This window comes from Hemicordylus capensis, chromosome 5 (assembly GCF_027244095.1).
Source record: "Hemicordylus capensis ecotype Gifberg chromosome 5, rHemCap1.1.pri, whole genome shotgun sequence".
NCBI classification, from domain to species: Eukaryota; Metazoa; Chordata; class Lepidosauria; order Squamata; family Cordylidae; genus Hemicordylus; species Hemicordylus capensis.
Window position 1 is genome coordinate 80,863,029 of NC_069661.1, and position 20,444 is coordinate 80,883,472.

Below are 20,444 nucleotides of genomic sequence, written 5' to 3' on the forward strand. Positions count from 1 at the left end.
TGCAGGATAAGTATGCAGCCATGGAGGGGCCATTCTGGATTGAGGCTGCAGTGTAAGGGAGGGAGAGGTTAATCATTTGCTCCCCCAGATTGCCTCAGAAGCAGCCTCAGAAGCATCTATTTGCCCCTTTAAGAAAACTTGAGGGCAACCACGCTGCAGCCCTAATCTGAATGGTTCCTACCCTCTGCAGATGTTTGTTGAAAACAAACAAATAAAACACACTGCAAAGTTCCAGGCACCAAATTGCAGGTAATCTTAATTAGAATTAATTTTAATAATTTGTTTTAAGCTATTGTTTTATTGTGTCTTGTGTATTTTAATCTGTGTTGACTTGTACATTTCAGGTGGTATAAAAACATTATAATTAATTTTTAATGAATGAATGTGTAGTTTGGTCCTTATTTCAGAATCTGAGCCAGGGCAAATGGCAGACAAACAAAAAATAACTGAAGACAGAGATCCAGTGCAACTCCCTACATGGATATGTGAAAATTGTGTTAATAATAAATGTTATCTCCCCCAAGAGGTAAATGTCAACCCAATAAAAACATGGGGAATCTCTAAGGGGCAGGCAGAATGGCAAGTGGAGCCATCCTTTCTCACTCACCCATTCTCAAAAAGCATCCAGTCATGGCAAATTTCTGTTGCAAATGCTACTACTTATGACTCACTATTCCGTAATCTTTCCTTAGGAACCAGACAGCCTAGAGCACCTTCCTTATGAGGCAAACTAGAACACCTGGGGCTTTTTAGTTTAGAAAAAAGATGACTGCGGGGAGACACAATAGAGGTCTATAAAATCATGCATGGTGTGGAGAAAGTGGATGGAGAGAAATTCTTCTCCCTCTCCCATAACACTAGAGCCAGGGGTCATCCCATGAAACTGATTGCCAAAAAATTTAGGACCAACAAATGGAAGTACTTTTTCACACAACGCATAATCCACTTGTGGAATTCTCTGCCAAAAGATGTGGTGACAGCCAACAACCGGGATGGCTTTAAAAGGGGTTTGGATAACTTCATAGAGGAGAGATCTGTCAATGGCTACTAGTCGAAGGGCTATAGGCCACCTCCAGCCTCAGAGGCAGGATGCCTCTCAATACCAGTTGCAGGGGAGTAACAGCAGGAGAGAGGGCATGCCCCAAACTCCTGCCTGTAGGCTCCCAGTGGCATCTAGTGGACCACTGTGTGAAACAGGATGCTGGACTAGATGGGCCTTGGGCCTGTTCCAGCAGGGCTGTTATTATGTTCTTAGCCATCCAGTACTCACAGACATAGGCGTAACGGGGGGGGGGGCAAGGGAGGCACGTGCCCAGGCGCCACTGAGGTGGGGGCGCCATACCAGTCCCTGCCACCCCCACCCCATTGCCCACCTGCCCAGCCCCAGGGCCCCTCAGCCACTTGCCTCCAGCTCCGGCTGATCGGCAATGAGGCCTAGGATCGGCAAGGCCTGCAAACTGCAGAGCTCTTCTCTCCCCACCTCTCAGCTGATCGGCGGGTGGGCGGGGCTTCCAGAGAGGCCTCCGAGTAGGCCTCCCTGAAGCCTGAACTCGAGTAGGCCCCAAGCAAGGAAGGAGGAAGCAGGCAGCAGACCCTCTGCCCAGACCAGGCCATCCAGAACAGCTATTGCTAGGTAGGCTGTGAATTCCTTTTTGTGGTTACCCCCATATATAGGGATCTGCTTGCCATAGGGCTTTGATATGGGGGGGTGGGGTGAGACTGAGAAGTCTCTGAATATTTAATTTAAAACAGACTGGAAAATGTGCTGGCTTTAAAAACAAAAACTATCTAAAAAGGCCTATAAGTGGTTTGTTTCATGTCAGAAAATTACAAACATTCTGGAACAAGTATATTTTATTTATCTTCATTCATTCATTCATAAATGCACTTATGTTCAAGTTATTTTGCAGTCCAGAAGGTCTGAGTGAGAACTGTGAAGCATGTGTGGTGCTTTTATTTTATTTTTCTTGTGTGTGAACTGCTCCCCAATAACTTGCAGGGACTTCAGGGTAAATCTGGCCAACATATGAATGCAGCACCTCCATTCCAGAAGAGATGTGTGTTAAAGGGCTTTAAAAGCCTGGTGTGAAAAGACTCCTGGAATCAAACTTTACTGAATTTGTTCAGAATTCTGAGAAAACAAACATAGGCTCACCCTGCATGGTTGAAAGAATCATTTGCTAATCTGCAGCAAGGGGTCCATTTTAATAATTAGCATTGCTAGTGTGTTCTAGGCATTAAAAGTAGCACAAATATATAGTACTCAATGTATATCACTATATACTGTGAAGTGTGCATGTGTGTATTCAGTGAAATGTATTTCCAGGTAGCATACTTATTTTGAAATATCAGACTTAAATCCTTTGGGGCTTGGGGTGTGTGGAGGCCCTGGACTTTGAGGGTCTGGGGGCCCATTTTGAAATCCTGTCTCTGGACCCATTCCAACCTTGCTATGCCCCTGGCGGAATAGTTACATATGTATTGATCACTACACATGGGTTTCTGCACAGCACCTGCACAGAAGAAACTTCCATGTAGAAAATGTGTCTCTTGTAAATTGACCCTGAATTTTCCATCCATGACTGGGATATCTGAGAGTTAGAGTCAATAATAACAGAACAGCACACTGCTTGTGACAGGAAGGGGCAAATTACAATGATTTCTTAGTTTGGCAGGGGCTGGTTTTGGCCCTGGCAGAACTTGGCTATCTGCTCCTGTTGCAAATGCCTCTGTCTAGTGTGGCAAACTAATGTATCCTCCTCCCTCTTAGTAAGCACTAGTGTGGTGAATGCACATATACCCCGTCATGAGCCAAGAGTCATCATAAGACAAAGGCTGGCAGGAATCATTCACTAGTTTATAGACAACCCCGCCCCACCTTCTTCTTCCCCTATTTTGCTAGTGGCTATTTGGGCAGGTGATCCTCTAGGACAAAGTCATGTTTTTTAAAGAATGAGATGAGACAGAGAAAATGACACTTGGAATCCTCGCATAACTCCTGACTGTTGTTCTAAGTCTTTTACAGAGATGGCTCATGTTTTCAGGTTTTGATCGACAACCATGTCTAGATGGTACAGTGTTCCTTTTAACGGGGATTTCCAGATATTGCTGACTACAAGTCCCATCATTCCTGCTTGGACAGTGGCGCAATTTCAGTGCTTGCCCTAGGCGCCATTTTCCCTAGTTACGCCTCTGAATACCTGTCTTGTCTTTTCCATTTTGGGACACAAAACATATTATTATGTTTAAAAGCATTTATTTTCTGGCCATGAGGACTGCAAACTTAGGCTGTTGGTGTGCAAGACATTTCTTTAAAATATATATTTCTAAAGAGCCTTGTAGCCTCATGTTTCCTTTTTCCTGTCCCAGTATACTTGCACGGATGCAGCCCACAACCCACATTTGACTATGGCTGTGACACATTTCCATATTTCCGGGGGTGGCGGGGGGCGCGCGGCGGGGGGGGGTGCAATTTCAGTGCTTGCCCCGGGTGCCGTTTTCCCTAGTTACGCCTCTGCTCACAGAGACAATACTCACCCATGCCATGTAGGCCATAAGTGAGGTATTTACAACAGCACCACCAGCAGTGACCCATGGGAGTACAGCTCCCTATATATGAATTTGCCACTATTTTCTTCCCAGGGCTCCTGTCCCTTTCAAAGATATGTAAGAGTGGTAATTTAATACAGGAACACCCAGCAGCGTGTTTGGGAAAAGCTGCACCTATTGCTCTGGTTCTATTTTGCAGCTTTTAAGGCACAGGGGCCCTGTAACAACAAGATCAACAACAAGGACAGGAAGTCCATTTTGGTGATACATTTGGTAATATGATTGTCATATACTCCACAATCCCATATATGCTGTTACTTAAAGTGCTGAAATTTGGGACTTTTATGGCTGGAAAACCAGAGTGCCTGTGGGCAAGTGGAGCTCCTGGCAGACTCACGGTGAGCTGTAGATAAGTTGGTGTCATAAAATTTATGAACAGTGTTTTACACAGAGACTTGAAATGACTTACAATAATAGCAATGCAGATAAGTGATTTGTGATATAACGTTATATTTCAAAACTCTTCTCATATATTACTGTTGGTGTCCTGTCTAGTGTTTCTTCTTTGACACTGCTGACAGCTTCATTTCCCGTAGTTTGGCGTCTGCCCCTAAAGGTTCAGAGTACAATCTTACCAGTTTTATTTGAATCTCACATCTTATCCTAATGAGGATGAGAATGAGGTACCAACACCTCAATGGCCTCTTAACTTCCCCCGATTATTGCTGGTGTAATAAACTAAGGTGTGAGTGTAGTTGATAACAAAGTCTGCTGGAAAATCAAACAAGTGAACATGGAGGAGGCATGGCTAGATGGGATGTTGTGGGCTGACCATAACAGAAGGCACCTGGGGGTATGAATGAATCTGACAATTACTTGAAACATACTATTGGACCATGTTCTTGACCACTGTGGTGTATATTTGGCTCTTCCTAGCCTATTCTCTAAGAAGACCATAGAAAGGATCAAACTTGGGACAACTTCTGCTGTCCCACTAAGTTATGTGGTATATAAAATCCCTGAAATACAGGGCTATACACTTGGGGGCTTGATCCTTTGCTTGGTACTGGGTGGATGCAAAGAAGCATGTCACAAGCTAGACTCATAGGAGACTACAGAAGCCCCATTATGCGTCTTGTTATTGCTTCTGTGGTTGTACATTTAGGTTGTTGCTCTGTGGAATGGGAGGCTTGGGTTCTGGTCTCTATCGGCCCTTTTCCATTTATAAGGATTGTTGCTACCAGGACACCTAAGCTTTGCCTTGTAGAGGACATATTTCTAGCTCCCAGGAATAACAGATTGATGACATATTTCTTATTTCCAATTGCATTGCTTTGCCACTTTGCTACCAGGCAGGTAATGCCTCCAGTGACCCTTGCTGTTGTAGTTGCATTCTCCCTTGTCCATGGATTCTCAACATTCAAAAAGGCTGTTCTCCTAACACAGGCCTAAATGAAAACATATTTTATCCAGTGTTCTAAAAGCTGTCTGTGAAGCAGCAAGGGATATTCTCTGTGTGGTAACACAGCAGGATTAGAATACATCTTGGGGTGGGAACGGGGGTGCTGCCTATGATTTTGACACAGAGACCACCAAAACACCAGGCTGACATTGCAGCTGGATCCTTCCTTTCTCTGTTTTCCCCCACTCCCGGCAAAGGGGTGGTTTGCAGACTACTGCTAACTATGTGTGGGCTGACTGACAAGGAATTTAAACCCTTGTCTGGGGAAAGCCCTGCAGTTTATGCCTGTAGTTGTTAATATTGGCTGTGATCTCCAAGAGGCTGTGACAAGGAAAGTACTGTGGGCCTTCTTGGCAACCTTCTTGTGCATGAACGTATGGTGAGTGTCATTGTGGTTGGTGGGGGATGGCAGAGTTGCCAGGATGGCTGACTCATGCTTATTCTGCAGTTATTGGTGGATATTCTGACTCAGGGGCATAGCAAGGTTGGAGTGGGCCCAGAGACAAGATTTTAAAATGGGCCCCCATGCTCACTGAAGCTCAGCTCATGAAGTAAAGAAATCTTAAATGAGGCTGAATAGTGGTAACAAAAAGCATAGTAAAATTCTCTCTCGCTCTCTCGCTCTCTCCTATGTGACACAATAGAACATCATCCTAAATTTTTTTTAAAGGTTTTGTAAATTGTGGACAATGCAAGTCATTTAATGGTACTAGAAAAAGGCATGCTGTTCTGGTAGCTCCATGTCTTAACATTCACATCAATTTTGGAGGATGAATACAACTGAAGGAAGCCCGGGCAGGTGCGCGGCTGAGGGAGTCAGTCATGTGACTTGCCTCTGGGGGGGCAAGGCAGTAGGCCCCCAGACAACTGTCTCCCCTTGCCCTACTATAGTTACGCCCCTGTTCTGACTAAAGTACTTGATATAAGTCCTATTGAAATTAAGTAGTCCTTTAGAGTAGCTCTGAGTAGTACTATTGAGTAACTTAATCTGGATGTCAGCCCCCTGCATTCTCTACTGCTAAGAGTGCATGGAATTGTAACTATGCTACCCCAGTGCAGAGCTGGAGAAGCAGCTGATAGCATAGTGGGGCCACGGGTTCACTGTGTTTGCTAGTGGATACATGTAGGACTTTAGTATAACTGATTCTAAGAAGGTTGTTGTTTACATCCCATGGAGTCTGTGGCGTCCTAGTTATTAACATCTGATATGGCAATATCTCTTTTTCATAAACCACATCATTCAATTTATTTCTAATTCTTGGCTTATTTGCATGAGTTGATCATATATGCCCTTATACTAGTTTCAAAGTTGGCTCCTCATTCCTTTAATGTAACCAGGAGGTGGTAAAAATAGAATTTAAAATTTGGCTTCAAAATGTTGTTCTTAAAAAAAAATATGGAATTCCTTACAAAATCTAGGATTGTTCCCTGTTTAATATGTTTCAGCAGAACATGGGCTAGACAAATATCCACTGAAGTTATGTAAGTTCTTTATACAGAGAGAATTTACATTAGTTATATTTCAACTGATACCATTTTCAGTAACAGGGGGAATGTTGTAAATTCAAAATAAATCTCTCTATTGTTACTGTGGTGATAATCAAGTTGAGGATCTTCCCCACAACCAGTTGAATTGTCCACTGTAACAAAATGTGAAGGAAAAACATTGTAATTTGTAAAGTGGCTTTAATTATTCTGGCTTTAGCACAATCTCATGATGAATGTATTTACCATCATTTATAAATTGTGCTGCAGAAATATAGTGTATTCAAGGTTTAAATTAACTGGGCTGTCAACAACAGAAAATTCTGCACAGACCATTGCTTGCAACTCTTTCTGTCCTCTCCAACCTTTCTCCCTTATAATTTTCTATGGTTAAATGGAATGAAATAATAATCGGTTTTTCCCCTGCAAGTCTGATACATTTTAAAGGAAAACAGTGATATGAATCATTAAAAACCAATCACATTCTGTAGGGGTATCAGATAATTGTGTACACAAGACTTTACAGTGTGTGTGTGAGTGTGTATCAGAACTTCTTAAATTTCACTTTAAAAGCTGTCAGCAATGTGCATGTTCTTTGAACTACTGACCTTATTCCAGAACAGTGAAGGCAATGTTTCATGTCACTTTTTCTCAGTCTGTGCTCTGTTTATGAGGAGTAATTCTGATATTTAATTTTAACCACTTAACCTAATTTAAATGCCATGTAGAGGTGAGGGTTATGGTGATGAAAGGCAAGAGCAACATGTCTTTCATGGAACTGAAGGCAGTCAGAGGTGTCATGATTGGACATAACAATGATAGAACAAGGGTATCATCACAAGGATTATTCATTGGTATATGTATCCTTGATCACAAGAAAAACTGTACATTCATAAGGGCTGGTAACCACATTGGATGCAAGTTTCTGATGCCAATGGTTTTCCGCAAAGGACTTACATGTATATAGAGAATAGGCAGTACACAGTAGGGTTTTACGCATGTGTGCTCGTTCACTGTATGTAGAAGATTTTGTGTGGCTGGAGGCATCTGTTCATCAAGGAAGGCCTGGGGAAGCTATATATATGCAGTCTCAGGGCATGTAGTGGAGTGAGGAACACAAACCCAAGACTTCCATCTGTACTTCAATAAGTCCAGAGCTAACATGCTATGAAACTAAATAAACTGGGCCAAAGAAAATGCTGGACATCAGTTCTTGGAATAATGTAAACAGTTATTTTTAAGTTGAAAGTACCGATAAATTGAATTAAGAAAAACAGCAAGGTATGTGTGGACGCTCTGCATAAATTATAGGCTTCGAATATTAAGAGTAAATAGATAGCATCCTGTCTTGGCAGAATGCGGAAATCACTCTCTAAGATACCATGGAATGAGCAGCCCAGAACTATTAGAAGGCTCAGAGAGAGTAGGGGAACAGACAAAATCATTGCATAATGTCTCAGGCCCTATCTATCTATCTATCTATCTATCTATCTATCTATCTATTTGATTTCTATGTGCCCTTCCAAAAATGGCTCAGGGGAGTTAACACAGAGAAATAATAAACAAATAAGATGGATTCCTGTCCTCAAAGTGCTCACAATCTAAAAGAAACATAAGACACACACTAGCAACAGTCACTGGAGGTACTGTGCTAGGGGTGGAGAGGGCCAGTTATTTCCACCCTGCTAAATAAAGAGAATCACCACATTAAAAGGCACCTCTTTGCCAAATTAGCAGGGGTCAAAATCACTAACTGGTGATCTTGATATTTGGGATATAGCATAAAGTCACTTTGCATACATTATTGATGAAATAACATTGGGTTATTTCAGCATTCTGTGGTGGTAAGTCTGGGTTGGTCATTAAGTGTCAGCAGGGAGTTTGTGGCAAATTCCTGCTCTTTGAAAGAATACCACAACACACATTCTTGCAAACAGTGATCTGGTTCAGATGGATACAGACTGGCATGGGGATGAGCCAAGAAGTACACCTACTCTGATGTCACTGGCTTATGTTCCAAAAGCGCTCCCAGGGCTTTCTTTAATCACTTGAATTGTCCCTCTACATGTGTCACAAAACTGTGTTTACCTAGGATTTTGGAGCATGTGTGGACAGGTGATTCAGCTGAATATCCCTTTCACATGATAAAAGAATGTCTTGTGAGTGTGTTCAGAGTCTGCCAGTGATAACAGGCATGTGCCAGGCTATGTCCATCTGAACTCGCCCAGTGTTTTGTCATATTTCCACCTTAAATTTAGGTATGCACATACAACAACTTACATGAACATGAAAAAACTGTAAATGGTAAAGCAGTCTACAGAAAACGTTGAACAATGCTGACACCTAGGCACTAATGGTGATGCTTCATAAATCCTTTCCATCTAAATTTATCTCCAGTGTCTGAAGAGTTCTGAGTTATCTGGTCTTGTTTCCAAAATGGAAACCTTTCTTCTTCTTCTTCTTGCAGAGTTTCATCAATGTGCATATGTAGAATGGTAATCTATAAGAGAAAAAGTTTAAAAGGAGCAGAAGAAAGTGAAAGCTGTAGCAAACTGTTCGTGCTTCAATTCTACAATGACTTTTTGGACAGAGAGCTAAACAAACTCACACAACAACAAAGATTCAGAATGAGAGAAATCTGCTCATCCCCATGTACCAATAGGTACGGTACTGCTAAGTCAGCACGAGTCTTGATTGTACTCTAATTAGGCAACAAGCTGTTTCTTCACACTACTGCCAGGGGTTGTACATCCTGTTCTATTAGTCACTGCCTATTGTAGCAGCACAGATGACTGAATCATACAAATGTAATGATATAGCATTTTAAAAGGAAAAAGCAGCATGTTCACTACAGATGTCTAGCAGATCAGTGAGAAGAGCTTCAGGCCGGTCTGCGGGGAGAGCGGGTTAACTTATCCCTCCCCACAGACGATGGCCAAGCCGTCCCTAGGCAACCAGACTGGCCACCCACACAATTGGGGTGGTGGGGTGGTGGGGATCGGGGGCCCACCCAGTTGGGGTGGTGGGGATCAGGGGCCACCTAGTCCCTTGAAGTTCCAGAATGCCCTGCACAAGTGCATGGGGCATTTTGGGGAGCCCCTGATGCTGGGAGGCTTGTTGTAGCTTCCCAGTCAGGGGTCTCCTTGTGAGTCGCCGTGCCACAGAGCCACAATGCAGTGACTCACAATAAAAAAATGGGGTTAGTGGAGCACTTGCCCTGCTAACCTCATTTAAAGGGAGGGCTACTTTGGCGGGCTAGCCACCATTGAACCACTGGGCTCACCCACGAGTTCTCATGATGGAGGAAGACTGGTCTGGGTTCCCTTAGCTCAGTTTTCCTCCATCGTGTGAATAGCCTCAGTTTGTGAAAGGGCTAGCATTCTGCCCCCCACCCAACAGAAAATACCATGAAATTTGTCAGAGAGTTACACAGAGATTTGTACAGCAATATTTACATTTTGTGGGCATTTGTAACAATTCCACATTAAAATAAAAGAGCTTTTCACATCAATTTCAGGTGTAGAACTTGTACATGTGTCAATGGCATGTTGATTGCATCCATAATACTGTCTCAAAAACTATTATAGGGGAAGAAGGGAGGATGGGGGTGGGGAGACTTAATTCCACAAAGAGACAAACACAACTTCAAAATATGTACAAAGCAGTAGTGACATTAGCAGAATGCTACAATGATGGAGAAAAAGAGAGAAGAAAAACTGACATCCAAGTTAACTTAAGTCTACAATCACTTTAAAAGCTACATTTTTGTTCCCCATACTAATACAACCGGATACATGCAAGTTGCAGTACTCTTTACCCCCACAAAGCTATCTTATTTGATTGAAACCAGCTGCTGAGGTAGAGAGTAACAAGATATTGGACTTCTATAAAAAGATACGTGATGATAGGACTATCCCACCCACATACATTATTTTGATATTAAGAATGTCAGTTAGGGTTTGGGGTGCAGCCAAAGAAACATGTCACTAATTCTTCCCAAGAATTCCTAGGTTATATTAGCAATCCTTTCCAAGAATCTGTAGGAGCAGTTTAGCCAAATTCAAGTTTTTTGAACCATTTATAAAGTTTTATCTGTATCGAGATTCTGATTAAGAACACAAAAAACATAGGTAGCCATGTTGGCTCATTAGAAAGAATCCAAAAGCCGCAGTCGGGTAATACTTTTATTAGAACCAACCAAATAACATGCAATTGTGAACTCAGCAATATTTAGAGTTCCCCAGACCTCTTTGTCAGGCTGGCTGGTAAGCAAAGAAAAAATGCAGGGGAGGGGGAATGGGGAGGGGGATCTGGACGTGATGGTCTCAAGATGTAGGGAGCATTAGACAGGCAAACCCTTTTTAGCCTCACCCGGAGCTTTCCTACACAGGACATCTAGTTCTCAGAATATCCAGTCAGGGAAACCACTTCCTATGAAATTCGCAGCCCCTTTCCTCTCTACTGTGAGTTTTCTTTTGTGTAGGTTCACACACAGTTCTGTGTTTTCCTCGTGGCTATCGGCTTCCTAGAGGAGGCAGGACGCCACACCTCCCTTTTCCCCAAGGGAGAAAATAATTTAATTAAGTAATTAAAGCACCCTCTGTGATCTGACTCTGCTGAAGTCCACACACACACTTCTGCTTAATTGGTTTGTGGATCAGACTGCCTGTTAGCCATCATCCTTGGCTTTCTATTCTCCCCCCCCCCCCCGCCATGACCCCAACACACACACACACACACACACACACACACACACACACACACACACACACGTGTTGCCAGCATGTGTCAGTCCTCCTGCAGCATCGCTTCTGCTTTCGCAGCCCCTCTCCAGTTGGAAGGCATGCAAGGAAATGCTCATTTCTGCAAAAGACTGCAAATTCTCTTCCCAGATCTCCCACCTCCAAAAACTTTCAAAGAGCAAAAAGCCTGAAAACTGGGTTTTCAACTTTTTGCCTCAGAAGCGAAGGCAAGGCTGCTAGGCAGCTTTGTTTTTAATTCCATAGGCATGACTTGCTCTTAGCATGCAAATGCAAAGACTGATGTCTTTGCATCGGATTTTCCAGGAAACTTTGCTGAAAACCAGCATTTTAAAAACTCGGAAATAAACCGGGATGAGCTGAAATCCAGCAGGGAAAGCCCAATTTGTGTGTGGGCTGCTTCCAAAGATATTGAACAGACTTCGGTGGGAATCCAGGTATAGTGAGATTCTGGCCTGTCTCCTGGAGGAGATTCGAAGTAAAACCCCTGTGTGGGAAAGCTCCAGGTGCTAGAGATTAGGTTGGTTCACATAGTTATCAAAAGCAGGTTAAAAGCTGGGCTACCCACATTCTAATGCTTAAGTGAACTCACAAAAATCCCTCCAGCCCAGGTTTCTCCAACTACTACGATCCTGATCTCTACCCTGCTCTTATTGAAAGTAAGAACTCCCTACCTTGCTCTTCTGGTTGTGTGAACTCATTCACTTTTTCTACCTACCATGGTTGTACCACTCAGCAAAGCACACTCTGAGCTGGGTCTCACAATCCGTGAGACCCAGTTTTGCAGGGTGAGCGGGGAGAGTGGGATAATCCTGCTCTCCCCGCTCAAAAGCAGAGAGGGAGCCCTGGACAGCCGGATCGGCCGCACACATGATTGCCAGCTCCGTGATGGAGCTGGTGAGGGCTGGGGCGGAGCGGGGGCCAAGTGGTCCCCGCAAGCTCCAGCATACCCTGCGCAAGTGCTTTTTGCCTCCCCTCCAGGGGTCTCCTCATGAGCAGCCGTGGCGCGGAGCCGCGGCGTGGCTACTCATGATCCGAAAGCCCAGGTTTGCGGAATGCTTGCTCCACAAACCTGGGCTAATGGGAGGGCTACCAAAGCAGATTACCTGCTATAGAATCCCTGGGCTCATAGCCAAGCCCAGTGGTTCTTACGATCGGCAAAAATGGGGCTAGGCTTTCCTAGCCCGATTTTTGCTGATCGTGAGAATAGCCCCTCTATAATCCAGGGCTGGGTTCACCTCCTGCTCCTTCTGGCAAGAGGGCAGCTGCTGATGTCATGAAGCTTTCCAGTAGCACAAAGCATGCTGGGGAGGCCTGCAAGGCCTTCAGAAGACCTTCTATGCTTCCAGCTCCCAATTTCAGCAATGTGGGCTTCACCTGACTTACTTATGCATTCCCTGGGTTTGTAGACCCAAACAGAAGTTCTGCTTGTCTGCTGCAACTAGGATGGGAGCTCCCAGATACTCCAACCAACTCCCAAATGGTTGTGTGAACAGGCCTAGTGATTTAAGGATGCATGAACTATAGGGATAAAGTATAGTCTATAGAGACCAAGAAGCAACTGATTTGTTCTGTAATGTTTAGAAAATATAAATCTAGTAGTTAGTTCTGTCTCCAGCACTAATCTGGATCTGTACTATTGTAGTAAGTTGCACAATGCAGTACAACAAAATATGTTGTGCAATGTCTTCTATCTCTGAATATCATGCCATGCTACACTTTAAAGCCTGATACCATTCATCATTCAAGACAACCATTTCAAATATCTTACATGGGAATTCATTTCACAAGACATTTTAATTAACGATTTCACTGTAAGTGGAATTTATTCTGTGACTTGTTTTCAAAGAGTGAACAGAAGGAGAAAATAAGGTTATGTACATGGCTGTTTCTGAGGTGGGGAGGGTAGGAGGGAAGGCAAGGTTGGATCTGCCTTCCCCTCAGACGATCGGGATGCTCTTCTACATGATCCGCACTACTCCTGGCAGTGTGGATCTCTGGAGGCTAGGAAAACAATTCCCGGGCTCTAGAAATTTCTAAATGCACCGCACGAGCAGCATGGTGCATTTAGAGATTCCCCTGTGAGTTGGGGGCTCTAGGTGCCCAACTCTGTGTATGCTTGGGCTGCATGCACATGACCTTGGTTCTGGGGTTAAGAGCTTGTTCTTAAAAAAAGGAAAAAGTTGGGTTAGGCAGAGTGGAAGTGCTGGGATCTGGAGCAATCCCAGTGCTCCACATGAGCAGCCGAACTCTGGCTGGGCTGCCCTAGCCAGGGTTAGGCTGCTCGTGAGAATAGCCTCAATGTATTCATGTTGTTCCTTGGTTCCTTGCAGAAGTGCTAGTGGAAGATTTCTTGCATATCAGGGTTCTGTTATACAGGTGAAACTCGGAAAATTAGAATATCGTGCAAAAGTCCATTAATTTCAGTAATGCAAATTAAAAGGTGAAACTGATATATGAGACAGACGCATTACATGCAAAGCAAGATAAGTCAAGCCTTAATTTGTTATAATTGTGATGATCATGGCGTACAGCTCATGAAAACCCCAAATCCACAATCCCAGAAAATTAGAATATTACATGGAACCAAGAAGACAAGGATTGAAGAAAAGAACAATATCGGACCTCTGAAAAGTATACAGTATACTGTGCTTGATTGGCCAGCAAACTCGCCTGACCTGACCCCATAGAGAATCTATGGGGCATTGCCAAGAGAAGGATGAGAGACATGAGACCAAACAATGCAGAATTGCTGAAGGCTGCTAATGAAGCATCCTGGTCTTCCATAACACCTCATCAGTGCCACAGGCTGATAGCATCCATGCCACGCCGCATTGAGGCAGTAATTGCTGCAAAAGGGGCCCAAACCAAGTACTGAATACATATGCATGCTTATACTTTTCAGAGGTCCAATATTGTTCTATTCTACAATCCTTGTCTTCTTGGTTCCATGTAATATTCTAATTTTCTGAGATTGTGGATTTGGGGTTTTCATGAGCTGTACGCCATGATCATCACAATTATAACAAATTAAGGCTTGACTTATCTCGCTTTGCATGTAATGCGTCTTTCTCATATATCAGTTTCACCTTTTAATTTGCATTACTGAAATTAATGGACTTTTGCACGATATTCTAATTTTCCGAGTTTCACCTGTACAGTATGAGAAACACACTGTGAAAGTAAGGATGAGGCTATAGCATATAAACTCTACAGGCTGTAAAATGTCTTGAAAATAGTTTGTACAGTTGGAAGAACCTTTCTGGCTTGGTTCACTTTCTTCAAGTAATACTTTACTGCTAGATCTGAAAGAGTCTTTCCATAAGAAGAAGAGGCTTTCTGCTCCTGGAAGAGCATATTTGGAACCAAGCCCCAATGGATCTAATGGGAGCTCTGCCATTGATATTAGTGGAATGTGAATCCAGTCTGTGAATGCAGGATCACACACTACTTTATTTCATTTTTTAATGTCACAGGGACCTCTTCCAGTAGAAGCAGTTGTCACACTGCATCTAGACATCTATTTTTGAGAGCCTCAACTATTTCATTCTCTTTGTGTTGAAGGGCCATCAATTGCCACCAGTTGTCACAAATAAAGGACTCGCATAGAAAATGGAGCAAAAGTTGTACTTTTGATTTGCCTGAAGAAATAGAGGAAGTGTGAATTGTTGTAGAATCAAGAAAGATGAGAGTGTTTTGGAGAGTTGGTAAACTCTTGAAAAGTTGAAGAACTGATACTGTATTTGAATGTAGACATATTGTAAAAGGTAAAATTGTGCCATCGAGTCAGTGTCGACACCTGGCAACCACAGAGTCATGTGGTTTTCTTTGGTAGAGTACAGGAGGAGTACCTGGGGTGAAATAATTCCAATCTTAAAAGGTTCTGCATAGTAACACAGCACACAGCACAATAAGTTAAGTGATTATTAAGAATGTTTTGAGAATTGGTAGCCATTAATCATAGAAGACAGTTAGAGGCCACAGCTTTTTCCATGCATCTCTTATGATACTGGAATAGACTAGTATGTCTAGTATAAGTAGTACACTGTATATAACATACTTAATGTCAAGTCCAAGGCACAAACTAAGCACTAGTCTCTCAAGGATGGCATTTCTGAAACTTGTATTTTATTAGATTTCCCAAACGTTGCTTGGCCAAAATCCTGACAATAGACTTTGGCTTATATACTCCCAGGCTTTGACAAATTTCAGAATGATTTGAGTGGAGACATTTGGAAACTTGAATGTGCATACTTCTGAAAACCGTAGTGTTTTCCTGGAGTCTGAAAACCGTAGTGACATTGCTGGCTAGGGACCATGCCAGACATTCAGTGGGAAGTTGGCATTCGTATTTTTTTCCCAGGGTTGTATAAATACTGTATGTCTGTTTATCTTACTGTTATCTTGGGAACAAAATTGGCACATAATTCTTAACTAAAATTCAGAAACCTAGCCAGTTATATGGCACTTTATATGTCACTTTTATTTCTTCTATCAGTTATTTTTCCGATTGCTCAGTGCCCTAATTATAAGGAGTGATCTAAATTCTTCCTCTCATTACTCATCTATATTTGTAATTATAGAGCTAAGCGTAGGATTACCTCAATAAGGAAGCTGAAGCAAGCTATGGGAGATGGGGTGGGGGAGCAGACTGTGAATCTTGCTGTTTCTCTTCCTTCTCCACTTAACGTGGGAGCAAAGGGAAGTCCCAGTACTAGTGTAAAGAGAAATGGTGGGTCCCTTTGGGAGATTAGTGTTGGTTTGGTCCAATAACCTGCCACCTCTGTATAGCAAAGTATGGGTTCATGCTCCTAAATTTGAACACCTTTCAGAGATTTCCAACATTCTATTTTATTGGGTTCATATTAAGTGGATTAAAACAATAAGAATATATACATATAGACTGAATGCACAAGGACAAAAAGTTTACAAGGTGAGAACCCAACACAATGGGAATGAAAACCTAATTACTGTAATAGGAGAAGAAAGCCAGCAATATGTTATAACAAAATTAGAATGGTCTTGGGAGCACCATTTATGAAGGAAATGATCACTTCCTATGTTTCAGACCACATGTAATTATTTCTCCGGAGCAGTTATACCTCTTGCCAGCTCACAGGATCTACACAGTTAATGACTATTATAAATTAAGGAGGCATACTGTAGATATGCTTGCCAAAACTACATATCCCTTTGTTTAAAGAGGGTGTGTGTGCCTGTTTGTCCTGCACTGATAACAATGTCCTGCACCGATAACAATTAAGACAAATTAAAAAGACAGAAAAGTGATCACATGGATTTGAGTTTCCCTTCACAATTTAACTTTGAATGCTTCCCAGAGCCTTTATTCCTTGCTGAATGTTATGTTCTGTCATCCTCACTGTAATGGAGCGATCAATAGGCTGGCAAGAAGCAAGTTCAATTTGGAGCATGCTGCTACTAACTGCTCATCCTTGAGAAAACATACAAGCTAGAATGATATTTGGGACTGAAAATGCATGAGTTTGTTTTTTCATTATATGTTGACAAGTGGTGGCATGTATCAACTGCAGCAAAGGAGTGCTACAAGGAAAACTTCCCATTTCATCAATAATCTCATACCTTGCACGTGGAAGGATGAGAGCCCTGAGAGCAGAAGGAGTTGATATGACTCCCTTGTCATGAACAGATCACTCCCTGGTCAGGTTTAGTCTGGCAACAGCTACTATACTCAGCAATTGATATAAATCAGAAACCATTTCCCATGGCTATGGGAGGTTTCCTGTTAATATAGCTGGTAGTCCTGTTGACTCCTGGTTGATCTTTGGAACCCTAGAATGACCCAAGCAACTGACAATCACTTCTAAACATTTTATCCTGTTTAGTAAAACCCATGTGGTTCTGTGGTTTATTTACCTATGGAACTTGTAGGATGACAGCTGGAACAATGTTGAAGGAAAACCCACAGTGAGCTCTACAGATTATGTGTTAGAGCACATTTTAGGATCTATTCAGTAGCAGTGATGGTGACAATTTTTTTTGTCACTGTAGTGTCTGTGCAATGTTGTCTGAGGGAGTTGATCCAAATGGTAAGGCATTTTTACACTGGACCTCAGGTGGAGTATAGGGATGTGCACAAAACTGTTTTTTGTGGTTCGGTTCTGATAAGAACTGAACTCAAACTGGTTCTGCCAGTGCCAAAGGGGGTGCATGGTAAGCCTCCGTGGGTGCCAACTACCACCCAAGCCCAAAATGGATGACAGTCTCTTTCTTACAAAAATGGATGCTCTAGCCAGTTCAAACCAGTTCTATTAGGACCAGGCTCAGTCCAGTTCAACCTAGAACCTGCTCTATTTTTTATTTTAAAGTACAGGCTTTACCTAGAACCTTCAAACTGAGGTGGTTCTATCTAGAACTGGTTTGCACATCCCTAGTGGGGTAGTTGAACCTCAGAAGCCTGCTACAACTAATTTGCTAAACACTTTGCTGATTAAATTCATCATATCTGCTCTGACTTAGATTCTAGTTCTACAGAAGCTTTGCAAGAGATGTCATTGCTCCTTCTTAAGTCTCTATAGATATCTTTCAGTTTGTTCAACCTGGGATGTGGGCAGAATTGAAGGACAACATGTTATGCTACCACCAGGGAGCTGAGAAGCTAGAGAGTCTCCCCTACAGGTGAAATCTTGACATCAGGCAGCAATATTTAGGAGGTAGGGTTCCAGGAGACTAAGAATGCTCAGAGCAGGGGCAGAGCCACCACTGAGCAGATGGGTTCAAAGAACCTGGGTTGCCGCCAATCAGGGGCTGTGCCTGGCACCCCAGCCATACCCCTGCACCTGACGTCAGATGGTGAGGTGGCCTCGCTCCCAAATGGGGCTGCATGGCCCCATTTGAGAGCAAATACTGGCCGGGAGCTGCTCAGCAAACTCAGGTGCGCCTCACAGTTTTCCAAGGCTGCTGGGCTGGATGGACAGGCCATGGGTGGGGGAGGCCTACTCTGTTCACCAGCCAGGTGTGCACATGGTGGCTAAAATTACTGAAAAGCCATGGTTTGGTGTGGCGGGGCCTCACGGCAATGGCAAAACACTTGCATAGGTGGCTGGAGGGCCTTTTGGCGGTGCGGGGGGGGGGGGCGGCTTAAGGCAGCAGGTGGGAACTTGCCATGTGCCGTTCCGGGTGCCAAAATCACCTAGGTATCCCACTGGCTCCACAGTCTGGATTGATGGTTCAGCTTCCAGTGTAGCTTTCCGGTTGCTAGTAGGAAATATAGCTGTATTGCTCTCCAATTCCTTTCCCATTAATAATTAGTCTGTCTTTAATTGCTTTCTTGATTTAGTTGCTAAAGGGGTTTAGCTGCTCAGGGGTTGTGTGCAATCGCTTTTTTGACCCCATTTATACTTTTAGAGATGTTTCAACTTACAGTTCAAGAGGCTTGGAGGGAGTCATCGATCCAAAGCTGCTACCTCTGGCTCACTGCACAGCAGTCCAATCTTTGCTATTCCACAGTACAAGATAAAACAATTCCATGACACTAATTCCACTTTGCAGCTCCATGGTACAAAATCAAACCGTTCCAGATAAATACTTAAAATAAGCCTCCAGAGTTCCACAAAGGGGACATCAGTCTAGGGAGCGCTTGAGACAGGCTGCAAATTCATTGCCACCTTGGGCTCCTCCAAGCTGCCCACTAGGGGTCTCCTCAGAGTCTTCCCTGGGGCCTGCAGGCCTGTTGGGTTCATCTGGGCTTGGGTTGGCTTCTAGTAAGGTGGATCCTGTGGGTCAGCCTCCTCTTCAGGGGGCTCCTCAGAAGAGACATGGAATGGGATTTGCTCAACAGACACATCTGAGTCTGTCTATTCTGAAGTCTTCCTCAGGTAAACCAGGGTGAATCATGACACAAGGATAAGCCCATAAATGCTTAATGCTTGTGCTTCCTGGCTAATTAAGCTGGGCAGTTTGGACTGTGGAAAGCAGAGGCTATTCAACCTCCGAATGCATTGGTCACTATAGTGGAGATCTGTATCGGGTGGTGGTAAGGTCCAATCGGTCTGGCCAGACTAGTACACAATGTGAACTGAATGTGGGTGCTAGAACCAGGGGTGGCTCCTCCATGAGGCAAGGTGAGGCAAATGGGATGGCAAGTGTGGTGGACACATGCTCCACCTCTGCAAATGTCACCTCATCTGCCTGCTGCCGAGGCTGCCACTCTCAGGACACCGCTCCCCATTGTGTTTACTTCCTTTCTCCTGGCCCCACCCTGATATGGACACTGGCCTCACCTCCCTCACTGCTGCCACTCTCTTCTCTATCACCTGTTACTTTCTCTCAGTATTAGTCTGTCCACAAAATTCCCAGTATGCCTGAACACACTCGGCAAGAAATACCCTTACTGAAATCTAAGCCATGCATATTAATCTAGTTGTGTTTAACTATCTTAAGTATACTCTCTAGCTTTTCATCTCTCTCTAGTTATCTTCTGAATAACATATTTTAAATATGTAATTTATACTTCAGTAATTTTCTTTTTGGTTGATGGACCCTTTGCTGAGGCATGGTATTCTATCTAGTAAATTCTAATTAAGTTAAAGAGAGGTCACAATGTGTTGTTTATGTAACTTCTATTTTTGTCTTAATCATGTTCCAGCAGTGCATTATACTTCATAATACTTGAGTACAGGATTACGAATTCTTGGTTTCTGGCATTTCTCTTGAGCTTTCTGATACTAAAAAACAAATGTTAAAAACATCAGAGTATTTGGGAGGAGGTCAATAGTGTGTGCTGCTTTTTATTGTTTTAACAATAATTCTAAAGTTTAGATTAAGTTTAATATGTCAGTAGTAACATCAGTCTGATTGGTTTTTTTACCCCCTTTCTCCATATTAAACAGGGACAAAAGCACATATATAATTTAAATAATGTTAGTAAATAAAAACTGAATATATACCAATATACTAGCTATAAAAGTACTAGTGGCTCTCTTTCACTTGCTGAAAGGGTGAGTTTTTTGTTTTGGCATCCTGAACCTAAGTCCTGCTCTGTCACTACAGAAATTATTAAGATGGGGCCTACAAACCTCTGATGTAACGCCAAAAATCATGACACTACTCTATTGTTAATTAGTTGTTGACAGTATATTATGATCACAGAGGTGCAAACATTTAAGTTCAAGATGCAAAAGGCTGAAATTGGTACCAGAGTGTTATCA

The 20,444-nt window shown here is 43.0% G+C and overlaps 1 protein-coding gene across 2 annotated transcripts in view; it reads left to right on the plus strand.

Moving 5' to 3' along the window:
- Positions 1-1,485: 1,485 nt before the first annotated feature.
- NEIL3 (nei like DNA glycosylase 3) overlaps positions 1,486-20,444 on the plus strand; it is a 292,220-nt gene continuing 273,261 nt past the window's right edge. For both annotated transcript variants that reach the window (XM_053258154.1, XM_053258153.1), the window contains exon 1: positions 1,486-1,633. The gene's annotated coding sequence lies outside the window, so the exon portion shown is untranslated. The remainder of the gene's footprint in view (positions 1,634-20,444) is intronic.